Source organism: Gorilla gorilla, chromosome 10 (genome assembly GCF_029281585.2).
Source record: "Gorilla gorilla gorilla isolate KB3781 chromosome 10, NHGRI_mGorGor1-v2.1_pri, whole genome shotgun sequence".
Taxonomy (NCBI): Eukaryota; Metazoa; Chordata; class Mammalia; order Primates; family Hominidae; genus Gorilla; species Gorilla gorilla.
Genome location: NC_073234.2, coordinates 144,493,173 through 144,519,299, shown reverse-complemented (window position 1 = coordinate 144,519,299; position 26,127 = coordinate 144,493,173). Strand labels below are relative to the sequence as shown.

The window sequence follows — 26,127 nt, the reverse complement described above, 5'->3', positions numbered from 1 at the left end:
ACATCAACACCAAAAACCCATCTGTACGTCACCATCATCAAAGACCAAAGGTAGATAAAACCACAAAGATGGGGAAAAAACAGAGCAGAAAAACTGGAAAATCTAAAAATCAGAGCTCCTCTCCTCCTCCAAAGGAACGCAGCTCCTCACCAGCAACAGAACAAAGCTGGACAGAGAATGACTTTGACAAGTTGAGAGAAGAAGGCTTCAGACGATCAAACTACTCCAAGCTACAGGAGGAAGTTTGAACCAATGGCAAAGAAGTTAAACACTTTGAAAAAAAATTAGATGAATGGATAACTAGAATAACCAATGCAGAGAAGTCCTTAAAGGACCTGATGGAGCTGAAAACCAAGGCACGAGAACTACGTGACGAATGCACAAGCCTCAGTAGCCGCTGCGATCAACTGGAAGAAAGGGTATCAGTGATGGAAGAAGAAATGAATGAAATGAAGTGAGAAGAGAAGTTTAGAGAAAAAAGAATAGAAAGAAACAAAGCCTCCAAGAAATATGGGACTATGTGAAAAGACCAAATCTACGTCTGTTTGGTGTACCTGAAAGTGATGGGGAGAATGGAACCAAGTTGGAAAACACTCTGCAGGATATTATCCAGGAGAACTTCCCCAATCTAGCAAGGCAGGCCAACGTTCAAATTCAGGAAATACAGGGAACGCCACAGAGATAATCCTTGAGAAGAGCAACTCCAAGACACATAATTGCCAGATTCACCAAAGTTGAAATGAAGGAAAAAATGTTAAGGGCAGCCAGAGAGAAAGGTCGGGTTACCCACAAAGGGAAGCCCATCAGACTAACAGCTGATCTCTTGGCAGAAACTCTACAAGCCAGAAGAGAGTGGGGGCCAATATTCAACATTCTTAAAGAAAAGAATTTTCAACCCAGAATTTCATATCCAGCCAAACTAAGCTTCATAAGTGAAGGAGAAATAAAATACTTTACAGACAAGCAAATGCTGAGAGATTTTGTCACCACCAGGCCTGTCCTAAAAGAGCTCCTGAAAGAAGAAGCACTAAACATGGAAAGGAACAACCGGTACCAGCCACTGCAAAAACATGCCAAATTGTAAAGACCATCGAGGCTAGGAAGAAACTGCATCAACTAATGAGCAAAATAACCAACTGACATAATAATGACAGGATCAAATTCACATATAACGATACTAACTTTGAATGTAAATAGGCTAAATGCTCCAATTAAAAGACACAGACTGGCAAATTGGATAAAGAGTCAAGACCCATCAGTGTGCTGTATTCAGGAAACCCATCTCATGTGCAGACACACACATAGGCTCAAAATAAAGGGATGGAGGAAGATCTACCAAGCAAATGGAAAACAGAAAAAGGCAGGGATTGCAATCCTAGTCTCTGATAAAACAGACTTTAAACCAACAAAGATCAAAAGAGACAAAGAAGGCCATTACATAATGGTAAAGGGATCAATTCAACAAGAAGAGCAAACTATCCTAAATATATATGCACCCAATACAGGAGCACCCAGATTCATAAAGCAAGTCCTTAGTGACCTACAAAGAGACTTAGACTCCTACACAATAATAATCGGAGACTTTAACACCCCACTGTCAACATTAGACAGATCAACGAGACAGAAAGTTAACAAGGATACCCAGGAATTGAACTCAGCTCTGCCCCAAGTGGAACTAATAGACATCTACAGAACTCTCCACCCCAAATCAACAGAATATACATTCTTTTTTCAGCACCACACCACACCTATTCCAAAATTGACCACATAGTTGGAAGTAAAGCACTCCTCAGCAAATGTCAAAGAACAGAAATTATAACAAACTGTCTCTCAGACCACAGTGCAATCAAACTAGAACTCAGGATTAAGAAACTCACTCAAAACCACTCAACTACATGGAAACTGAACAACCTGCTCCTGAGTGACTACTGGGTGCATAACGAAATGAAGGCAGAAATAAATGTGTTCTTTGAAACCAATGAGAACAAAGACAACATACCAGAATCTCTGGGACACATTCAAAGCAGTGTGTAGAGGGAAATTTACAGCACTAAATGCCCCAAAGAGAAAGCAGGAAAGATCTAAAATTGACACCCTAACATCACAATTAAAAGAACTAGGGAAGCAAGAACAAACACATTCAAAAGCTAGCAGAAGGCAAGAAATAACTAAGATCAGAGAAGAACTGAAGGAAATAGAGACACAAAAAACCCTTCAAAAAATTAATGAATTCAGGAGCTTGTTTTTTGAAAAGATCAACAAAATTGATAGATAGCAAGACTAATAAAGAAGAAAAGAGAGAAGAATCAAATAGACGCAATAAAAAATGATAAAGGGGATATCACCACCGATCCCACAGAAATACAAACTACCATCGGAGAATACTATAAACACCTCTATGCAAATAAACTACAAAATCTAGAAGAAATGGATAAATTCCTTGACACATACATCCTCCCAAGACTAAACGAGGAAGAAGCTGAATCTCTGAATAGACCAATAACAGGCACTGAAATTGAGGAAATAATCAATAGCTTACCAACCAAAAAAAGTCCAGGACCAGATGGATTCACAGCCGAATTCTATCAGAGGTACAAGGAGGAGCTGGTACCATTCCTTCTGAAACTATTCCAATCAATAGAAAAAGAGGGAATCCTCCCTAACTCATTTTATGCGGCCAGAATCATCCTGATACCAAAGCCTGGCAGAGACACAACCAAAAAAGAGAATTTTAGACCAATATCCTTGATGAACATTGATGCAAAAATCCTCAATAAAATACTGGCAAACCAAATACAGCAGCACATCAAAAAGTTTATCCACCATGATCTAGTGGGCTTCCTCCCTGGGATGCAAGGCTGGTTCAACATACGAAAATCAATAAACATAATCCAGCATATAAACAGAACCAAAGACAAAAACCACATGATTATCTCAATGGATGCAGAAAAAGCCTTTGACAAAATTCAACAATGCTTCATGCTAAAAACTCTCAATAAATTAAGTATTGATGGGATGTATCTCAAAATAATAAGAGCTAGCTATGACAAACCCACAGCCAATATCATACTGAATGGGCAAAAACTGGAAGCATTCCCTTTGAAAACTGGCACAAGACAGGGATGCCCTCTCTCACCACTCCTATTCAACATAGTGTTGGAAGTTCTGGCCAAGGCAATCAAGCAGGAGAAGGAAATCAAGGGCATTCAATTACGAAAAGAAGTCAAATTGTCCCTCTTTGCAGATGACATGACTGTATATCTAGAAAACCCCATCGTCTCAGCCCAAAATCTCCTTAAGCTGATAAGCAACTTCAGCAAAGTCTCAGGATACAAAATCAATGTACAAAAATCACAAGCATTCTTATACACCAATAACAGACAAACAGAGAGCCAAATCATGAGTGAACTCCCATTCACAATTGCTTCAAAGAGAATAAAATACCTAGGAATCCAACTTACAAGGGATGTGAAGGACCTCTTCAAGGAGAACTACAAACCACTGCTCAATGAAATAAAAGGGGATACAAACAAATGGAAGAACATTCCATGCTCATGGGTGGGAAGAATCAATATCGTGAAAATGGCCATACTGCCCAAGGTCATTTATAGATTCAGTGCCATTCCCATCAAGCTACCAATGACTTTCTTCACAGAATTGGAAAAAACTACTTTAAAGTTCATATGGAACCAAAAAAGAGCCCGCATCGCCAAGTCAATCCTAAGCCAAAAGAACAAAGCTGGAGGCATCACACTACCTGACTTCAAACTATACTACAAGGCTACGGTAACCAAAACAGCATGGTACTGGTACCAAAACAGAGATATAGACCAATGGAACAGAACAGAGCCCTCAGAAATAATGCCACATATCTACAACTATCTGATCTTTGACAAACCTGACAAAAACAAGCAATGGGGAAAGGATTCCCTGTTTAATAAATGGTGCTGGGAAAACTAGCTAGCCATATGTAGAAAGCTGAAACTGGATCCCTTCCTTACACCTTATACAAAAATTAATTCAAGATGGATTAAAGACTTACATGTTAGACCTAAAACCATAAAAACTCTAGAAGAAAACCTAGGCAATACCATTCAGGACATAGGCATGGGCAAGGACTTCATGTCTAAAACACCAAAAGCAATGGCAGCAAAAGCCAAAATTGACAAATGGGATCTAATTAAACTAAAGAGCTTCTGCACAGCAAAAGAAACTACCATCAGAGTGAACAGGCAACCTACAGAATGGAAGAAAGTTTTTGCAACCTACTCATCTGACAAAGGGCTAATATCCAGAATCTACAATGAACTTAAACAAATTTACAAGAAAAAAACAAACAACCCCATCAAAAAGTGGGCAAAGGATAGGAACAGACACTTCTCAGAAGAAGACATTTATGCAGCCAAAAAACACATGAAAAAATGCTCATCATCACTGGCCATCAGAGAAATGCAAATCAAAACCACAATGAGATACCATCTCACACCAGTTAGAATGGCGATCATTAAAAAGTCAGGAAACAACAGGTGCTGGAGAGGATGTGAAGAAATAGGAACACTTTTACACTGTTGGTGGGACTGTAAACTAGTTCAACCATTGTGGAAGTCGGTGTGGCGATTCCTCAGGGATCTAGACCTAGAAGTACCATTTGACCCAGCCATCCCATTACTGGGTATATACCCAAAGGATTATAAATCATGCTGCTATAAAGACACATGCACACGTATGTTTATAGTGGCACTATTCGCAATAGCAGACTTGGAAGCAACCCAAATGTCCAACAATGATAGACTGGATTAAGAAAATGTGGCACATATACACCATGGAATACTATGCAGCCATAAAAAAGGATGAGTTCATGTCCTTTGTAGGGACATGGATGAAGCTGGAAACCATCATTCTCAGCAAACTATTGCAAGGACAAAAAACCAAACAGTGCATGTTCTCACTCATAGATGAGAATTGAACAATGAGAACACATGGACACAGGAAGGGGAACATCACACACCGGGGACTGTTGTGGGGTGGGGGGAGTGGGGAGGGATAGCATTAGGAGATATACCTAATGCTAAATGACAAGTTAATGGGTGCAGCACACCAACATGGCACATGTATACATATGTAACAAACCTGCACGTTCTGCACATGTACCCTAAAACTTAAAGTATAATAATAATAAAATTTAAAGAAAAAGAAAAGAAAAGAAAAAGGGGTCTGCCAGCAGCAAGTTTCATTCTCCCTGTTTGTTCTCAGCCCAAAAGATGGGCACGGAGGCAGAGTGTCAGTGGCCCCATTTGCACAATGACCTGTGCAGCAGGCCCCCAGCCACCCCCCTCTCATCATTCACCATCTTGCTTACTCATTTAACAAACGCCAAATCCTTCCAGCTTCACACCATGATTAGAACCACCTAGAGGCACACAGTCATGTGAAGGAGGGTGGTGGCGGGGCCAGGATGACAATTCAATCACCAGCGAGGCTCCTCCTATTCCTCAGACAGCATATTCGCTTCCTAGGGTTGCCATAACAAAATGGCACAGACAACAGAAATGTGTTCCCTCATAGCTGTGGAGCCTAGAAGTCCAAATCCCAGACGTCAGCAGAGCCCCGTGCTCCCTCTGAAGGGCCTAGGAGGGAGCCTTTCCCTCCTGCAGCTTCTGGTGGCTCCCTGAATTCTTGGCTTGTGGCCACATCACACCAATCCCCACCTCAGCCATCCCATGGCCCCCTTCTCCCTGGGTAACCCTCTGTGTCTTCTTTTATCCTTAGGCCTGCTGGCTTTGGCCTTCGGACTTTTTCTTTCTTTCTTTCTTTTTTTTTTTTTTGACAGAGTCCTTCTCTGTCACCCAGGCTGAGTGCAATGGCACAACCTCAGCTCCCTGCAACCTCTGTCTCCCGGGTTCAAGTGATTCTCCTGCCTCAGCCTCCCAAGTAGCTGGGATTACAGGCGTGCACCACCATGCCCAGCTGATTTTTGTATTTTTAGTAGAGCTGGGGGTTTCACCATGTTGGCCAGTCTGGTCTCGAACTCCTGACCTCAAGTGATCTGCCCATCTCGGCATCCCAAAGTGCTGGGATTACAGGCATGAGCCACTGTGCCCGGCCTTCTCCTCTTATAAGGACACTGAGTCATTGGATATAGGGACCACACGAAATCCAAGATGATATCATCTCTAGACCCTTAACTAGTGAATCTGCAAAGACCCTATTTTCAAATAAGACCCCATTCTGAGGTTCTGGGTGGACATGACTTTCGGGGGAATGACATTCCACCCATTACAGACAGGGACAAGCCCAGGAGTAGTCAAGGGAGTGGTATGGGGTGAGGAACAGAAGAAACATAAGAAGTCCTGCTGTCAGGCTCTGAGTCATATTGAAACTCCAAAGAAAACGGAGCAAACAAAAATCTGAAACTAATGCAACAATCTAGAACTTTGCATCCTGGTAGCCACAAAGACATTTCCCTGACGAGTTGTTTTCTTGGTGCTGACAGGTGCCGAGAGGGTGTATGTGTGCGTGTGTGCACGCGTGTGCATGTCTGTTGCCATTAAGTCTGTGTGTGAAGGGGGAGTGTCTGGGGACAGGGTAGCAAATCAAGGAGGACGAATCATACTTCCATTTTTTTTGACTGTGCAAGTGCTTTCCTTCACTCTCGATTTCAGAGTAAAATCTGGGAACACTGCCTCTCCCAGCAGCACTCAATGCCGCTCCACAGACAGTTCCTGAAAACCAGTGCTGGCCGGGCACGGTGGCTCACGCCTGTAATCCCAGCACTTTCAGAGGCCAAGGCAGGCAGATCATGAAGTCAGGAGTTTGAGACCAGTCTGGCCAGCATGGCGAAACTCCGTCTCTACTGAAAACGCAAAAAATTAGCTGGGTGTGGTGGTGCGCACCTGTAGTCCCAGCTACTTGGGAGGCTGAGGCAGGAGAATTGCTTGAACCTGGGAGGCAGAGATTTCAGTGAGCTGAGATCACGCCACTGCACTCCAGCCTGGGTGACAGAATGGGACTCCGGGGAAAAGCAAAACAAACAAACAAAACAGTTCTTTATCCCACTATATCTGCAAAGAATACACCTCCATTAAGGGTTTCTGACTATTACACCAGCTAATTATAATAACTAGCCCTTCATAAAAGACTCATGGCCAAAATAGGCCTGTTTAGAGCTGTTCATTCCTGTCTGCTTTTCACAGAAAAGGGAGAAATTTATCTGCCTTTGCAACAAGCCAAGAGTTACAGGGTGAGCCCTGCACCAGCCATTCAGTTGCTGCATCCTGCAGCAACATAAATTCTCCTGTGTGACAAGGTAGAAAGCTTCATAGCCATCGGCAGCCCAGACGCTTTTTCATCCTAATTGCTCTGCAGACCAATCCTGCTCAGAGGGGCTCTCCACTGTTACTGCAGGAACTGTAAACTGCGTGTGCACGGAAAGGCTACAACCATCATTCGGCTGTTAGAGGCTGGCTTGGCCCACATGTGTGGGGCACGGTGGGGAATTAGGGGGAGATCTAGGGGCTGGAAGTTAGGGATGAGGAGTTCTTTGTTGTTCGCTGCTTTGAGGGGTGACGAGTCCTGGTCATAGCTGATGGGGAACAGCAGTGCCCAAGAGCTTCTTGTTCATCCTCCTGTCTAGCAGGTAGACTCATATTTGTCCCCACCCTTCTCCAGGCTAACCGTGGAGCACTGGAGGTCAGGGTGGGATGCTGCCTCCTTACGGGTAGGGAGACTTCCAGGCATCTGAGAGCTGGAAGGCGACTAGGATTTACAGGAAGAGTGGACTCATCTCGCTTGCAAGCTGGGTGCAGAGAGCTGGTGGCTGGCAGCTTCCTGGAGGGGAGGCAGCCGGCCAACATTACCCACCGTCACCACATCCATGGACCCACTGGGGCCGCTTCAAGCAGAAAGAAACCCAAAGGACAGTGCTCTACAGCTCAGAATAGAGAGCTGTGTGGGGTCCAAAAATATATCTGTGGCTGCAGAGGAACAAGAAAATGAGTCTGGGTTTACTGCAGGCCCCATGCCCCAAGGCAGCCTCTGCTTCAGAAACTGAAACATTTAGGAATCAAGGGGCTGGGTGCAGTGGTTCACGCCTGTAATCCCAGCACTTTGGGAGGCTGACAAAGGAGCCCAGGAGTTACAAACCAGCCTGGGCAACAGAGCAAGACCCCCTCTCTACAAAACAAACAAAATTAGCCAGGTGTGGTGATGCATTCCTGCAGTCCCAGCTATTCAGGAGGCTGAGGTGGGAGGATCGCTTGAGCCTGAGAGGTTGAGGCTGCAGTGAGCCATGATTGCACCACTGCACTCCAGCCTGGGAGACAGAGCAAGGCCCTGTCAAAAAAAAAAAGGAAAAAAGAAAGAATCGAAGGTCCTACTCTGATTGGCACATCTGCATCCATCATACAAACTCAGATGCTACCGGGGCCAGATAAAAAGTAGTGAAAAGGCTGAGAGTGGTGGCTCACACCTTTAATCCCAGCCCTTTGGGAGGCCAAGGTGAAAAGACTGCTGGAGCCCAGTGCCACTGCACTCCAGCCTGGGCAAGAAAAAAAAAGTACTGACAGGTGTGGGGGCTGCCGTGAGCTGGAGACATACTGCCATCAGATAAGAGCAGGTGCCACTCGGCACCAGCCAGTGGTGGTCATCTGAAAGGTGAGGCTGGCGTTGACATATTTCTGATTTTGAAGGATAGCAGGCCTATGGAAAACTATCTAGAAATCAGGATTTAACATAAACCCCTCCAATGTTTTCATGTTGGTTCCATTTTTTAAAACATTCTGAAATCCTAACCAAATTGGTCTGTGGCTCAGATGTGACCCGGAGGCTACCAGCTTGCAGGCACTACCTCCCAGTAAACCCTCTTAATAATGATAGTCCATGCTCATGGGACACCAGCTTCACATGAAAGCCTTGCTGAGAACGTTGCATGAGCCATCTCATTCAATTCTCTAGCAACCCTGTGAGTGCTTATTCATTTATTCATTCTTTCAAATCTCTCTTGAGCACCTACAATAGGCCCAGCAACACTCACGGTGCAAGATCCAGCAGCGAACCCAGTATTGCCCCTTCTCTTGGTAGCAGCACCCTGGACTTCCTTTGGGAAACCCCCCTTCTTGCATGGGATCCCTAAATCACCACCAGGAGGGGAGGTGTGGCTCCTACCTGTCCAAGCAGAAGATAGAATCTAAACAGCCACAGTGATTGGTTCAGGGATAAGCACACAACTCTGTCAGCCAACAAGGCTCAATCCTTAGACATTTCATGGGAATTCTAGGAAGAGAGAACCTTTCTTTAGAGATTGAAACTAGGAGCACGTGAGGCTGAGGCTTCTGGGGAAATCACCATTGTAAGGGGCGGAGTGAGGGCAAACAATGAAAAAGGGTGTAAATAAACAAGGTCATCTCAAAACTGATGAGTGGCTCTATGGAAAAAGTCCTGGGGCTGGTGGCTGCTGGGGACAGGCAGTTGATGAAGGTCTGCATGGAGGACGCACATTTGAGCCAGCCTTGTGAGCAGAGGGATGCAGGTTGTTGAAGGAAGTCAGGAGTGCTAGGTCCAGGGGCAGCGTGTCTGGGGAGGCCGGTGAGGCTGGAGGAGAGGGCAGGGAGGGCCATGCTGGGAGATGAGACAGAAGCCACGGGCAGGGACACATGCGGAGGGCCTGGTGGCTGTGATAGAAGCTGGAACACAGCTGGGTGCGGTGGCTCACTCCTGTAATCCCAGGACTTTGGGAGGCCAAGGTGAATGGATCACTTGAGATCAGGAGTTCGAGACCAGCCTGGCCAATATGGTGAAGCCCTGTCTGTATTAAAAATTTTAAAAATTAGCCGGGCATGGTGGCAGGCAACTGTAATCCCAGCTACGCGGGAGGCTGAGGCACGAGAATCGCTTGAACCCAGGAGACGGAAGTTGCAGTGAGCTGATTGTGCCACTGCACTCCAGCCGGGGCGAGACTCCATCTCAAAAGAAAAAAAAAAAAAGCAGCAGCAGCTGGAATGTTATTGTAAGTGCAGCAAGAAGCTCTTGGTTGGCAGGACCTTGTCTGCAACCTTTGCAGGTCACTCTGAGTGCTGGGGGCATGCACTGTTGAGGGGCAGCAAGAAGAGACCAGCTGAGAAGGGTCTTTGCAGAGGAAGAATATGAGCACTGTGTCTGCAAGGTGCATCCAGAGAGAGCACGTTACCTTAACAAAAATTCCTACAGGAAAGCGGAACACCCAGCTGTCCACCCGGGAGCTGCCTGCGGAAAGGGCTGACTGACACGCAGATGTTACAAGCTGAGACTCACAGAGGCAAACTGAGGACTGAGCGTGTGCAGTGAAAAATCCTACTAATTTCCCCAAAGTCTGAAACTCAAATATGAGCCATGTGTCTTTCCAGAACCAAGCACCACAGACTTACACACTGCAATTCCCCAGTGTGTCATTAACTCGCTGAAAAAATGTCACATCTTTCAAAAACAAAGGTGACCTTTGAGTGGATTTTCTGGTTGTTAGTAGGACAAAGGGGCTGTGAAGAATCACCTCTCTCTCAGGTTCCCTAGGGTTCCCTGGCAAAGCAGCTGCAAGCCAGGCCACTGACCAGGGCTGAGGGGGCGGCATTGGTGGTGGGCTGCAAATGTGTCTTTGTGCAAAGCTGAGAGACCTGATTGACGATCAAATGTTCTCCCAAGGTAGCTTTCTGACCTTAGGGAGTCCTCAGACTCAAATGATCCTTCCCTCCATCTAGGTAGCTGGAGGCCAGCCATTTCTGCTTTAGAAATTCCTTTAAGTTCAGGTGCTTCCGGTCCTATGTGAATGCAAATGTCCTTCCAGGGAAGAGCGGCTTTAGGCCAGTATTTTTGAAACAGCTTGATACAGTTGGCTGTCACTGCTCAGCAAGCCTTAGAAACATGGCACGGAGGACTGGGAAGGTCACCTTGGGGGCCGAGAAAGGCAGCAGAAAGGGAAAGCCTCAGTGGAGGTCCCCAGATCCAAAGGAGGATACAATTTTCCAGTAATGATGAAAGGGCTTTGCTGAACAACTAATAATTTAGAAGAACCCCAGAGTAAAGTAGAGACAAATTCGATGAATTCATCTATCCTTGTTCAGAGGAAAAGAAAAATAGAGACATCATACTTTCTCTAAGGGCAGGGAGCACGTCAAGCTGAGGACATCCTGGGTTTTGGATACGGTGTTCTGTAGACCATCATTGTCTTACTTCAATCATCTTTTCACCTGTCGTTGATTTTGCTAAGGGGATGTTCCAAACTCTTCTACCTCTTAAAAATTAATATCGATATTTACTGAGTTCCTGCTACACGCCAGAGTTGCAGTAAGGGCTTTTATACAGTATTTTTATCATCCTAACAGATCTGCAATATCTTATTCACAATTCTGAAATTTTTTTGAAAAAAAAATCACTCTCAAATTCAAAATTTTTTCATAGGTTTGCATCAAAATATTTGGTGGGAAAACTTGCTGGAATAATGCAAAACTATATAAAATGCTTTTGTAGCACACTTATTGTTGCTGTCTTACATGTTTTACTACAGAAATATTGTTTTTATATTATAGGGTTCTACCTCAGATTGGAGGTAATCCTGAGTATGATACTATAAATTAATACACTATGTATCCATCTATGTGTAGAAAGATAGATGAATAGAGATTGTGTGTGTGTGCGTGTGTATGTGCATAAAACTTAAAATTTCTAAATCTTTTTTTTTTTTTTTGAGACGGAGTTTCGCTCTGTCACCCACGCTGGAGTGTAGTGGCGCAATCTCAGCTCACTGCAACCTCCACCTTCCGGTTTCAAGTGATTCTCCTGCCTCAGCCTCCTGAGTAGCTGGGATTACAGGCACCTGCTACCACACCCGGATAATTTTTGTATTTTTAGTAGAGACGGGGTTTCACCATATTGGCCAGGGTGGTCTCAAACTCCTGACCTCGTGATCTGCCCACCTAGGCCTCGCAAAGTGCTGGGATTACAGGCGTGAGCCACCACGCCTCGCCTAAATTTCTTAATCTTAAAGCTCAATTGAGCACCAAGGTTTTCAATGAATGACTGTGGACCTGGGATAGACTGTGCAGTTGTTTAAAACATTCACTCCTGTTCCTTCCTTAACAACAGTCCCTATGGGAGAATCATACATGACTGCCCCGCCCACATCGACACAGCCATATGACTTGCTCAGTCCACTGGAATGGGAGCAGAAGTGACTTTTTTGCTGCTCCCAGGAGTTTTAAGTGCCATGAAAAGATCCCTCACTTCCCTTCTTTCTCTTCTCCCATAAGACCAGCAACACTCCAGGCAAGAGCTGTTCTGTTAACACAGTTCACAGAATGAACAAGATGTGATATCACAATAGACACAAAATGTGGCCCTGAAACAAATCTCTGACGAGTCACCGAGATGGGGGGGTTGGTCCTATGTTTCTGCAGCACAAATAAAACTAAATTGACTGATATGGACTTATGACCTCCTTTCTCCATGCAGGTAACTAAGGCACAGAGAGGTTAAGAATTCTGCCCAAGATCACAAAGCCGGTCATTGGTGATGCCTGACCTCGACTTGGGGGAATCTACACCCCAAATATACTTTGTTGAGCATCACACTTGATCACCTCTCTCTGAGCCCATTTGGTATTTTATTATTATTTTTTGAGACAGGGTCTTGCTCTGTCACCCAGGCTTGGAGTACATTGGTGTGGTCACAGCTCACTGCAGCCTCAACCTCCCAGGCTCAAGCGATCCTCCCACCTCAACCTCTAGAGTAGCTAGGACCACAGGTACCCACCACCACACCTGCTAATTTTTATAATTTTTTCTGTAAAGATGGGGTCTTACTATGTTGCCCAGGCTGGTCTCAAACTCCTGTGCTCAAACTCCCGCTTCAGCCTCCCAAAGTTCTGGGATGACAGGCATAAGCCACCATGCCTGGCCATGAGCCCACTTTTTTAAAAATGACTTTTCCTTTCCTGAGAAGATCCAAGCTCCCAGGGTCTGTTCCCCTCACACTGCCCCCAATTCCAAGAAAGCTCTCACATGAGGCTGATTCTATTTCTGTGGAAGCCAGCCTGCTTGCTGCCTTCAGACCAGCATGACCCACGGGGTCTCATCAGAGCCTGGCCTAATGAGGGAAGATTTTCAGAGTGCTGATTTATTTTCCTGCCTCCTGAGGTGTGAGCCGTGTGGGTCAGAATAACTTACCCTGGTCTACTGAAGAGAAATTACCCTTCCACAGCTCCCCAAAGGACACCTGAGTCCCCTATCCATATGTAAAGGCGGCTGCGGGAATGTTCTGTTCCGCAGCCATAAAAGCAGCACTGAGTGTACCTTATGATCACGCTTGCAGCAGCCGCCTCCTTCTTTAACGGTAAACTCTCCTGACATCTCCAACCGAGATAATTACGGTGCTTAGGGGAACTTCTGGCCTTACTAAAAATACTTAGCAACAGTTTGCCCAGCAAGGAATGCACTTACAGGTGACGCAGTAAAGATGCTGGAGCCAGCGTTTGCTCATTCATCAGGGAGCCCTCGAATCTGCCGTCTGACCCCGCGTTAGACGCATCTCCACTCCTCCTGCATCGCTGTCCTCCCTCACTTCACATCCCTGCTGTTGAAGCCAGCATGCTTAGCCGACCTGGATCCTACCTAACAGGGAGTGGATAGGGAGTAAGGAGAGGCACCTGCTTCGTTCCACTGCTGTGGCTGAAGCTGCGAGGTATCCACCAAAACAACTTCCTTTCCTCTTGGGAACGCAGCTCAACAGGATTTCTCAGTCCCCCCTGTAGTTAGGCAAAGCCAAATGGCTGAGGTTTCACCAGTGGAATGTGAGTGGGAGTGAATTCATGGTTGAATGAAGACCTGGCTTATAAGCACCTTCTCGACCTGATCCCTCCCTTGCACCATCTGCCAGCTGAATGAAGAAGCCACACAGGAGGTCAGAGTCCCAAGATGGAAAGGACCTGGGTCCCTGAATCACCGTGTGGAAGGAGCTCCCCAACGCAGTGGCACTATTATATGAGTAGGACATAAGCTGTGTTGAGGTGCTATTTACAGCAGTCAACTTTGCCTAACACCATGGCCCTGACCCAGGGCTGCCCCGACTAAATTCCAGGTGTCTTTAGTTGAGCCATTGGAGAATCCCCCGAGGTGCCCTAATTGAGATACTCCTCTAACCTGGACCAGCCTACACACCATATGTCTCTTCACGTATTTAGCAAACACTGTGAGTGCTCGCAGTTTATCAAGCATTCACTGGGCACCGACTTGGTGCAAGGCACAGAGATAGAGACTCATGGGCAGCCACTGTATACAAAGATTGTCAGATGGGCTCAGTCTCAGCCCCAGAAGTCCACACACCAGTTCGGGGCAGCAAGGCCATGTTTAACTGACATAATTCTACCCAAAGGGGCTGTGTTTGCCTATTTGGTCTCCTGAGAAGGAAGTACAGCAGGGTTTTTTTTTTCTTTTTTTTTTCCAGCTCTATGGAGGCATAACTGACAAATAAAAATATTATATATTCAAATGTGTCTAGCGTGAGGTTTTGAAATATGTATACACTGTGAGATGATTGTCACAACCGAGCTAGTTAACATACCCATCCCTTCACATAGTTACCTTCTGTGTGGTCAAAACGCTTGAGAGTTATTCTCTTCCCAAATACTATTAACTCTATCAGCACACAGCACATTAGGTCTCCAGAACGTATTCGTCTTATGACTGCAAGTTTGTATCCTTTGAACAACATCTCCCCATTTCCCTCACCCCTGACTCTTGGTCACCACCCTTCTGCTCCGTTTCTATGGGTTTGACTACTTTAGAGCCCACCTATGGGCGAGATCACGCCATGTTTGTCTTTCTGTGTCAGGCTCATTTCACTCAGCATAATGTCCTCCAGGTTCATCCACGTTATCCCAAATGGCATCATTACCATCATTACCTTCTCTTTAAGGCTGAATAATACTCCCGTGTGTGTATACAGATGCCACATCTTCTTTCTCCATGCATCCACTGGTGGACACTTGAGTTGATTCCACGGCATGGCTGCTGTGAATAGTGCTGCAGTGAACTTGGGCGTAGAGATGTCTCTTCAATACACTGATCTCATTTCCTGTGGATACATACCCAGAAGTGGAATTGCTGAATCATATGGGAGTTCTATTTCTTTTTTTTATTTTTTGAGGAACCTCCATACCATTTTTCACCATGGCTGTACAAATTTACCAATTTGCATTCTCACCAACAATGTGTAAGTGTTCCCTTTTCCCCCATCCTTGCCAACACACCTTTCATCATTTTAATACAGTTTTAATACCAGTGGCCACTGTATTAGCCCATTTTCACACTGCAATGAAGATACTACTTGAGACTGGGTAATTTATAAACAAGGAGGTTTCATGGACTCACAGTTCCGCATGGCTGGGGAGGCCTCAGGAAACTTACACTCATGGCGGAAGGCGAAGGGAAAGCAAGGAACCTTCTTTACAAGGAAGCAGGGGAGAGTGAGAGAAGCCCACGGGAAACTGCCGTTTATGAAACCATGAGATCTCGCGAGAACTCCCTCACTGCCATGAGAACAGCCTGGGGGAAAAGGCCCCCATGATCCAATCACCTCCCACCAGCCTCCTCCCTTGACACGTGGGGATTTTGGGGATTACAACTGGAGGTGAGATTTGGGTGGGAACACGGAGCCAAACCATATCAGCCACCTAACAGGCGTGAGGTGGCATCTCACTCTGCTGTTGATTTGCATTTCCCTGATGATTAGCGAGGTTCAGCACGTTTTCATACACCTGTTGGAATTCAGTTTTCTCCTAATCCCCCTTTAGCCAAGAATGGGAAGCTTTCTTTTCACACCACAACTCCTCCAAGTGTCTTGAGTCCTCACATCGGGTGATCTTGCAAGTCATCTGAGCCTGTCTGGGGCACTGCTCACGCTGAGGAGTCTCACCACCGTCTCTCGGTCAGCGGCCCTCACTGGAAGGGTGAGAAGTAAAGCAAGCCCTGACCCAGCTGTCCCTGGCTCCCGGGCTCTGCCACAGGGGGTGCTCGTGGTCTCCATCTGGCTCCTGTGTACAGGATGCTTCTAGGCCAGCTCCTCCCCCAGCCATGCTGCCTTGTGCACAGAACAGGGGCAGAGAAAGCTTGGCCTGCTAAGGTGCCTCTGCTGCTTTCTTGTACCGTTGGCCTTGTATACAAGAATTGATCATCTGCTGCCCTTAGAGTGGCCAGTCTCTTTCAGAAGTCTGACTGTCTTAGGGAGAAGAAAGGGCCTTTAAAGAATTTGAAGAACACACAGGAAAAACATGAAGCACATTGGTTTGTTTAACAAATATGTTCTGAACACTGCCACATGCCAGGTACCATTCAGGTTGCTAGGAAGAAAGTGATGGAAAAAATATAAAGTCTTGGGCCGGGCCCGGTGGCTCACGTCTGTAATTGCAGCACTTTGGGAGGCCGAGGTGGGCAGACTGCCTGAGGCCAGGAGTTCGAGACCAGCCTGGCCAACATGGCGAAACCTCATCTCTACTAAAAATACAAAAAATTAGCCGGCCGTTGCAGCGGGTGCCTGTAATCCCAGCTACTCCGGAAGCTGAGACACAAGAATCTCTTAAACCGGGGAGGCAGAGAGTGCAGTGAGCTGAGATTGTGCAGTTGGACTCCAGCCTGGGCAACAAGGGCGAAACTCCATCTCAAAAAAAAAAAAAAAAGACTATATATGTATATAAAGTCTCTTCTCTCTTGGAACTTACATGCTAATGGAGAGAGACAAATACAAGGGATGTGTACGTGAGTTGTGTGTGCGGGTGTGTGAGTGTGTGGGTGTATGCAAGTCTGTGTGGGGGGGTGTGAGTCTGTGTGTGGGGGGATGTGAGTCTGTGTGTGGGGGTGTGGATGTGTGGGTGTGGGCATGAGTGTATGTGGGGGTGGGGGGATGTGTGTGTGGGTGTGTAGGTGTAAGTGTGGGGGGGTGTGAGTCTGTGGAAGTGTGTGTGGGTGTGTGAGTCTGTGTGTGGGGTTGTGGGGAATGTGAGTCTGTGTGTGGGGGTGTGGATGTGTGTGTGGGTGTGTGAGTCTGTGTGAGGTGTGGGTGTGTGGGTGCGGGTGTGACAGTGTGTGGGGGTGTGGGGGATGAGTGTGGGGGGTGTGAACATGTGGGCGGGCGTGAGTGTGTATGTGGGGGGTGTGAGTGTGTGTGTAGGTGTAAAAGTGTGGGAGGTGTGATTCTGTGTGGAAGTGTGTGGGTGTGTGAGTCTGTGTGTGGGGTTGTGGGGGTGTGGGAGGGAGTGGGTGTGTGAGCCTGTGTGTGGGGGTGTGGATGTGTGTGTGTGAGTGTATGTGGGGGGTGTGGAGGTGTGTGAGTCTGTGGGAATGCAGATGTGTGGGTGTGAGTGCGAGTATATGGGGGTGTGTGTGGGTGTGTAGGTGTGTGGGGGTGGGGGGAAGTGAGTCTGTGTGTGGGGGTGTGGATGTGTGTGTGGGTGTGTGTCTGTGTGTGAGGTGTGGGTGTGGGTGCGGGTGTGAATGTGTGTGTGCGTGTGGGGGTGTGTGTGGGCATGTAGGTGTAAGTGTGGGGGTTTGGGGGATGTGAGTCTGTGTGTGGGGATGCAGATGTGTGGGTGTGAGTGTGAGTATATGGGGTGAGTGTGTGTGGGTGTGTAGGTGTAAGTGTGGGGGTGTGGGGGGATGTGAGTGTGTGGGTTTGTGGATGTGTAAGTGGGTGTGTGAGTCTGTGAGGTGTGGGTGTGTGGGTGCAGGTGTGAATGTATGTGGGGGTGTGGGGTGTGTGTGTGGGTGTGAGCATGTGGGTGTGAGTGTGTGGGTGTGAGTCTATGTGGGGGGTGTGGAGGTGTGTGTGTGGGGGGATGTGGATGTGTGGGTGTGGGGGTGTATGGGGGTGAGTGTGTGTGGGTGTGTAGGTGTAAGTGTGGGGGTGTGGGGGGATGTGAGTCTGTGTGCGGGTGTGGATATGTGTGTGGGTGTGTGAGTCTGTGTGTGAGGTGTGGGTGTGTAGGTGCGGGTGTGAATGTGTGTGGGGGTGTGGGGTGAGTGCGTGTGGGGGTGTGAGCATGTGGGTGTGTGTGGGTGTGAGTCTGTGGGGGAGTATGGAGGTGTGTGTGGGGATGCGGATGTGTGGGTGTGTGAGTGTATCGGGGTGAGTGTGTGTGGGTGTGTAGGTGTAAGTGTGGAGGTGTGGGGGGATGTGAGCCTGTGTGTGGAGGTGTGGATGTGTGTGTGGGTGTGTGAGTCTGTGTGTGAGGTGTGGGTGCAGGTGTGAATGTGTGTGGGGGTGTGGGGGTGAGTGTATGTGGGTGTGAGCATGTGGATGTGTGTGGGTGTGAGTGTGTATGGGTGTGAGCGATAAGTGTTATAAAGCAAAATAAGTAAGGCGAGCAGAATGCCTGCAGCAGGGGTGCTCTTATTTACGTGGTAGTCAGAGAGGGGTATTTGACAAGATATCTGAAGGAAATGATGCAGAAAGACACAAAGAATCACAGGAAAGAGTGTTTGAAGCAAGAGTGATGAGCTGGGTGGGCAGGAGGACACGGTGGGAAGTGACATTAGAGAGCAGACAGGGGCCAAGGATGGGGTAGGGCGAGTTTGACTTTCCCTCTAAGTGATATGGGAGTAATCAGACGATTCTGAAGACAGGAGAGACACAATCTGGCGGATGTCCTAAAAGAAACAATCTGGCTGCTCTGCAACAAATACATGAGAGAGAGTCAAAGACGGAAGAGGAGAGACCAGGTAGCAGACCATCGCAATAATCCGGGGAGGCTTGGGGGCAGAAGAGCGCCATAATCTGACTTGTTTTTAGTAGATTTATCTGGAGCAGGGCAAGAGTGGATCAAGGGAAAACAGGTAGAAAATCAGTGCAATAATTCCCAGAGATGAGGGTGGTGAGAAGTCCTCAGAGGCTGACAGAGCCAGAAGGGTTTGCTGATGGACTGACTGTGGGGAAGGGTTTGCTGATGGACTGACTGTGCGGCGTGATGGAAGCGGAAGATTCCAGGTGACTCCAGGGTCTTCAGCTGGAGCATCGGGATAAATGAAGTTGCCATTGACGGAGACGGGGAAGATGGCTGTGTGAGCGCACTAACTCATGAGTTCTGCCTTAAGCATGTTAAAGTGAGATCTATGCTAGATATACGAGGAGAGATATCCAAAAAGATGCTGCATGTGTAAATCTTGAGTCCGAGGTAGATGTCCAGGCCAGATACATAGACTAGAGAGTCATCAGCCTGTGGATTGTATTTAAAGAGAAGGAAGACAGGAGAGAGAGGAAAAAAAAAAAGACCTAAGGAATTGAAAAACGAGAAAGAACTTGCCCAGGAGATGGGGAGGGAGGTGCTAGTGGAGGGAGGTAAGAAACAGTAGGGAGTGGGGTCCCCAAAGGAAGAAGTTGATTCAGGAAGCAAGAAACGATAAATGGTGCTGTATGCTGATTAAAGGCAGATCAAGATGACGACAGAGAATTGAACATGAATTTCAGCAGCACTGAGATCACTGGTCATCTGGACAGGAACTTCTTTTCTTGAGTGCTGGGAGCAAAAGAGTAGCTTAACAAGAGTGAAGAGAGGAAAATACTGTGGACAGTTTTTCTAATGGGTGTTGCTAAAATAAAGAAGGGGGAGGAAAGAGAAAAGGTGGGATAGCAGTTTTCTTAAAAATTAAAGATATTATAAGATATTGCAGGGCTGATCAAGTGGTGAGAAGAAACATAATATTGCAAGGGGACAAGAGAACTACTTCTGGAATGTGAATGTCCTCACATAGTTAGTTGATAGATGGGATGCACTGACCAAGGAGAAGGGTTGACGTTAAATCAGAGCACAAACCATTCATCCATTGTAACGGGATGGAACCTATCTGTAGGTTGAGATATGGCTCTGAGAGCTCACAAAATTCTTCTCTTACTACTTCTTTTGTACTTGGTGAACAGGAAGCAAATGGCTTTGGGAGCTATAAAGGGGTTTCTAGACTGCACTGAGGATCCACTGAAATTCACGGTAAGAAAATTGAAGCGAGGCCAGTGGGCATGAGCGGGTGTTTCCCCAGTTACTTTCAGCTGCCTGCATGCAGGGGCGATGTAGATGCAGTTGGATTTACCTGGAATTGCTGTTTTTGCAAGTGAATCTAACAGATGAAGAGAGAGCCCAGAGCACTGAGGGTATAGACAAGAGTTCGATGATTACCGTGGAACACAGTGTCTAAGCTCAGCACAGAGAGAGGTGAAGATGAACTGTGTGTGTTCTGATTGGAGGTCAACATTTCCTCCCCGAGAGTAGTGAAACGTGAGAAGGAAGTAGGAGCAACGGAGTACAGATCCAGGTGCAATAAAAGACCTGAAGGATTTGAAGAACGGGGGCCAGTGAGCTACACAGGTGAGAAGTGGAGACCAGAGAATGATGAGATATTTGGAATTGAAAGTGGGGTGGGTGTACTTTTTTTGATAATGAAAAACACCTAAAGGGCGATATCAACAAGGGGCTGCTTCACAACATCTCAGTATGCAAGGCTAATATCTGTCGCAGAGGGTTATGGAAGTGCTTTGGGAGCATAGAAATTCGGAAATTAATTCTTACTCATGCTCATTGAAGATGTTGAAGAAGGCTGCACGAATGAGGTGGGTTTTTGGGGTTCTTTTTGGCTGGGTCTTGAAGCACGCACAGAATCTAAATGGGTGGGGATTGTGCAGTAGAGGCTAACCTTGCCCCAAGAAAGGCTTGGCTCCTGACCAGCCAGCCTCTAAGTCCTTGGGATGTCCTGCCTGACAAGAGCATCTTTGTTTACCTGGGACCTTTTGCCCACATTAGTCAATGTGATCCATGGTGGGGGTCTTAGACAATGCAGTTATCCGCTCAACCTCTGTAGGGGCTGGAGAATAAGGTCAGCCATGAGGGTGGTCAGGTAAGTCTACAGGACCATCACCCAGTCAGAACTCTGCCCACCAAGGCTGGGGGAGCTTCACTGGCCGGCGGGAGTCTGGGTGTGTTGCCATGCTTCATGGCTGGGGGCAGTAAGTGCAGTACCTGTGACTCCAGCGGGAGAGGACAACTGGAACTCTCCTGGGCCCACCCTGTGCCCTGCTTCCATATGCTGGGTTCAATCTGCACACTTTCACCGTAATAAACTGTTGTTGTGAGCATAACCGCTTTGCTGAATCATGGGCCTTCTAGGAAGTCATTGAGCCTGGGGGTAGTCTTGAGGGCCACAGTATTTGAGTTAAAGATGAAGGCTAAGATACTCTAGTTAACGACCTAGTATGAAAAAAACACAGAAACTTGGAAATGTCATTTTCACATGAATAGACAGTACACAGAAAGGAAAAAAAATTGCTCTTAAACATATGAAAAAAGAGTCCAACCTGACTTCATAATATCACAAGTATAAAAGTATATTGAGATACCATTTTTTTAACCTAGGAGATTGGAACAAATCTCAAAGCATAGTAACACACTGCATTGTCGAGGCTGTGGGGACCCAAGGTCTCTCACACGCAGCTGGTGAAAATGTGAACCAATGCAAGCACCATATGGGTTAATTTGGCAATATCCATTAAAATTACAAGTACAAATACATTTGACCCATCTATCACATGTCTGTAAATTTATCCCACCCAAATACTTGTACATGTGAGAATGCCTGTGCATAAGAATATTCATTGCAGCTTTTTTGTGTAATAGAAAAAGATTGAAAGTAACTCATATGTCTATTGGTAGGAGACTGACTGAATAAATTACATTATACTATCCATCAGAATAAATAATGCAATGCAGCACATCTGAAAAAGAGGAATGAGAAAACTGTACTGATGTAGAAAGAGATACATTTCAATGAAAAAAAGCAAGTTGCAATACAGTATTACAGCAGGCAACTATTTATGTTAAAAAGTGTGGAAAACAAGAATACACATTGTATTTGCATGTGTTCGCATAAAGATACCATGTAATAATACACAAATAATGAAGAGATGTAATGGCCTCTTTGGGGGTGAAGAGAGGAAGGGGAAGGTATTATTTTTGTACCATGTGAATGTATTGTTTATTACAGGGATTAAACTTAAAAAGAAAGAACTGCTATTTTCTAAACTGCGGTACATTTTTGAATGCTTCTAAAAGACTGAAATGAAGTTGACTGCAGAAAGATGTTTCGTGCAATTTCTGCTGGTTAGCTGCTAATGTAGTAGGCAGCCTCTATGATGCCCCCACCAATGCCTGCCTCCTGGCATTCATGCTCTTGTGTAATCCCCTCTCCTCACACGTGAGCTGGACTTACTCACTTCTAATAAATGGAACATGTCACATGTGATGAAATGTCACTTCCAAGGTTAGGTCATAAAAAGGCTGTAACTCCCACCTTGGGTAGCAATGCGAGGTGAAATGTGTCCCTTTACAATTTATATGTTAAACTCCTAACTCCCAATGTGAATGCATTTGGAAATAGGACCTTTACAGAGCTCATTAAGGTTCAATGAGGTCATAAGGGTAGACCTATAATCTGACAGGATTGTGTCCTTATAAGAAGAGAAGCCAGGCACTGTGGCTTACTTCTGTAATCCCAATGCTTTGGGAAGTTAAGGTGGGATGATTACTTGAGCTCAGGAGTTGGAGACCAGGCTGGGCAACATAGTGAGCCCCCATCTGTTAAAAATACTTTTTAAAACATTATGGCTGGGTGCAGTGGCTCATGCTTGTAATCCCAGCATTTTTGGAGGCCAAGGTGGGAGAATCGCATGAGCCCAGGAGTTGGAAAGCAGCCTGGGCAACAGAGTGAAACCCCAATTCTACAAAAAAAAAAAAAAAAAAAATACAAAAATTAGCCAGGCATGCTGGTGTACACCTGTAGTCCCGACTACTTGGGAGGCTGAGGCCAGAGGATTGCTTGAGCCTTGGAGGTTGAGGCTGCAGTGAGCCGTGATTGTGCCACTGCACTCCAGCCTGGGCAACAGAGAAAGACCCTATTTACAAAAGGAAAGAAAGAAAGAAGGCAACACCAGAGCTTTCTCTCTCTCTTTACTAGGTGAGGACACAGAGAGAAGGCAGCTATCTACAGGCCAGGAGGAGAATCCTCACTAGACACCAACACTCTGGGACCTTGATCTTAGACTTCTAGCTTCCAGAACTGGGAGAAAATAGATTTCCTATTGTGTAAGCCACACAGTCAATGGTGTCTTGATATGGTAGCCTGAATGTGCTCCTACAGGTGACAGGTGTGCTCTCTCTCTCTCTGTCATTGCTTGTTCTAGAGGGAGTCAGGAGCCACATCACAAAAGAGCTCCATGGAGAGGCCCAGGTGACAGAGGCCTGAGGCTCATTGACAGCCACGTGAAAAAGCTTGGAAGCCAACCCTCTCCACATCAAGCCTTGAGATGACTTCACCCCTGGCCAGCAACATGAGAGGCCCTGAGCCAGAGCAACTTGACTAAGCTGCTCCCAGGCCTCTTACCTACAGAATCTGTGAGATACTGAATGTTAGTTGTGTTCAGCTGCTATGTTTGGGGGTAATTTGTTACACAGCAGTAGATAACTGATGCATCCACACAACAAGTTATTCCAAAGCTTAGCAGCCTGAAACAACAAACACTTATTATGGCACACAGTTGCTGTAGCTCAAAAATTGGTACTGGCGTAGCCATTGGTCCAGCTCAGGGCTCCTCATGGTTGCCGTCAAGATGTTGGCCAGGGCTGCACTATTGGTTCAAATGGGGCTTGGGAGCCACTTCTAAGGTGGGTCACTCACAGGCTGCTGGAAGGATGCCTCTGTTCCTGGCTGTGGGCAGAAGGTCTCAGTTCTCCATCACATGGGTCTCTCCACTGGGCTGCTTGAGGGTCCTTTCAACGTGGCAGCTGGTTTCCCCCAGAGCAAGTGATGCAAGAGAGAGAGAGAGAGGAGAGAGAGTGTGTGTGGCCCTGGATGTCACACACTATTTATAATACCCTATTAGTGACACAGGTCAGCCCTATTCAGTGTCAGGGGGAAACTTCCCAATGGAGTATACTCCAGAATCAGGGACCCTTGGGGAGCAGGTTGAAGACTCTATGGAGATGGGATTTTTCCCTTGACTTTGACCCCCTTCCGGAGTGGTACATTTCACTCAGCCTGCAGTCTGTGGACAGCTAAGTGTTAACAGCTCAGTGAAGAGTTAGGATGACAGACTCCTGCACCTGCCCTTTTTGACACAGTTTTTGTTGGGTGTCCAGGAAGAACCAAGTCACATGAACTGTTTGAAAGACAATGAATGTGTAAGGCTTTATTGAACAGTGGAAGTGACTCTTGATGGAAGGGGAACTGGAAAGGAGATGGTGCAGGAAGAAGGTGATCTTTCCCTGAAGCCCAGCCGTCTCTGGCTGAGCTCCCCTCCAAAGCTGCGCCATCTGAAGTTCTCTTGTGCTCAGTTGCTGTTTCTCAGCTCCCCACTCAGCCGCTTGTATCCTGGCCCATCAGCAGCTTGTGTTGCTCTCTTCTTTTTTTCCTGCCACCTGGTCTGGCTTTTAGGTACACGGGACAGGGGGCAGGGTGAGCCAAAAAGGCAATCATTTGGAATGGGGTCAGCTGCTTTCACTTAGGGCCGTGTGTCCAGACTTGTGGGTGGGGTTTAGCTGTGAGCCCAGCCCTTCTGCATCAGGATAAGTTGTTTTTACTTAGGGTGGAAGGTCCAGGCTTGAGGGTGGAGTTTAGTCATGAGCCCAGCCCTTGTGTATCAGGATCAGCTGTTTTTGCTTAGGATGGAGGGTTCCAGCTTGAGGGTGGAGTTTAGCTGGGAGCCCAGCCCTTCTGTATCAGGATCAGCTGTTTTTGCTTAGGGTGGATGGTCCAGGCTTGAGGGTGGACTTTAGCTGGGAGCCCAGCCCTTCTGTATCAGGATCAGTTGTTTTTACTTAGGGTGGAAGGTCCAGGCTTGAGGGTGGAGTTTAGTCATGAGCCCAGCCCTTCTGTATCAGGATCAGCTGTTTTTGCTTAGGATGGAGGGTTCCAGCTTGAGGGTGGAGTTTAGCTGGGAGCCCAGCCCTTCTGTATCAGGATCAGCTGTTTTTACTTAGGGTGGAGGGTCCAGGTTTGAGGGTGGAGTTTAGTTGGGAGCCATTCTGTATCACTACGACAACATTGATAACACAGTCCCAGGGCTGTGGGTGGGTATGAGGATTGGGGGTTTTCAGGATTCAGGTTTAGGGATGAACAAAGAATGCTTGAGCCTTATCAGGTAACTACTGCTAACTACTTGGTGCTTTCCTTTCCCTATAAATTTATATGGAACATACATAAAGAAGAGGGAATTAACATAAATGATAATATACTGAATATACCTGTTGGTGATTTTTTTTTTTTTTTGAGACAGGGTCTTGCTCTGTCACCAAGGCTGGAGTACAGTGGCAGGATCTTGGCTCACTGTAACCTTGACCTCCCAGGCTCAGGTGATCCTCCCACCTCAGCCTCCTGAGTAGCTTGGGTTAGAGGCGTGTGCCACCATGCCGGGCTAATTTTAGTATTTTTGTAGAGACAGTGTCTCTGTATATTGTCCAGGCTGGTCTCGAACTTCAAGGCTCACGCTATCTGCCCACCTCAGCCTCCCAAAGTATTGGGATTACAGGTGTGATCCATGGCGCCAGGCCACTGCTGGAGACTTTTTATACAACAGTATGTCATGGAATTCTATATTAGCACATATAGGTTTACTTTATGCTATTTGGTTTTTTTAAAAAAAGTTATGGCAGTGAGGTGTTTAATATTGTCTTTTAAAATATACATAAACAGTGTAGATACATTTGAGTAATACTGAATTTTTAGAAAAAATCTATTGGAGTGTCATATATGAAAGAATAAGAGATTTGGGAATGTTTTTTTTAATTGGACAAGAAAACTGATCAAATCTAAATCTGGACAAACTGGAAACAGAAAGTTTGGGTGCTAGCAATACAAACTATAGACACATTCATTCTATCATCACTTCTACATCAGAAGTATCAGAGAATTGCGATGCCTGCAAATGCATGCTCGTACACACCAAGACATCCATTAAAAAAATAAAGCCAAGCTTTCCAGAGCATTTAGCACTAATTTAATGTACTTGTTCTTCCAAATATTGCAAGGTAGGATGGGATTTCTAAAGATAAGGGAATAAAGAACCGAGGCAAAGACA

At 46.3% G+C, this 26,127-nt stretch overlaps 1 long non-coding RNA gene across 1 annotated transcript in view; it reads right to left on the bottom strand.

Moving 5' to 3' along the window:
• The window catches only part of LOC129526043 (uncharacterized), a 47,823-nt gene extending 32,665 nt beyond the window's left edge, over positions 1-15,158 (bottom strand). The window contains exon 1 of the long non-coding RNA XR_010129453.1: positions 14,926-15,158. This is a non-coding gene — a long non-coding RNA (uncharacterized lncRNA). The remainder of the gene's footprint in view (positions 1-14,925) is intronic.
• Positions 15,159-26,127: the final 10,969 nt, after the last annotated feature.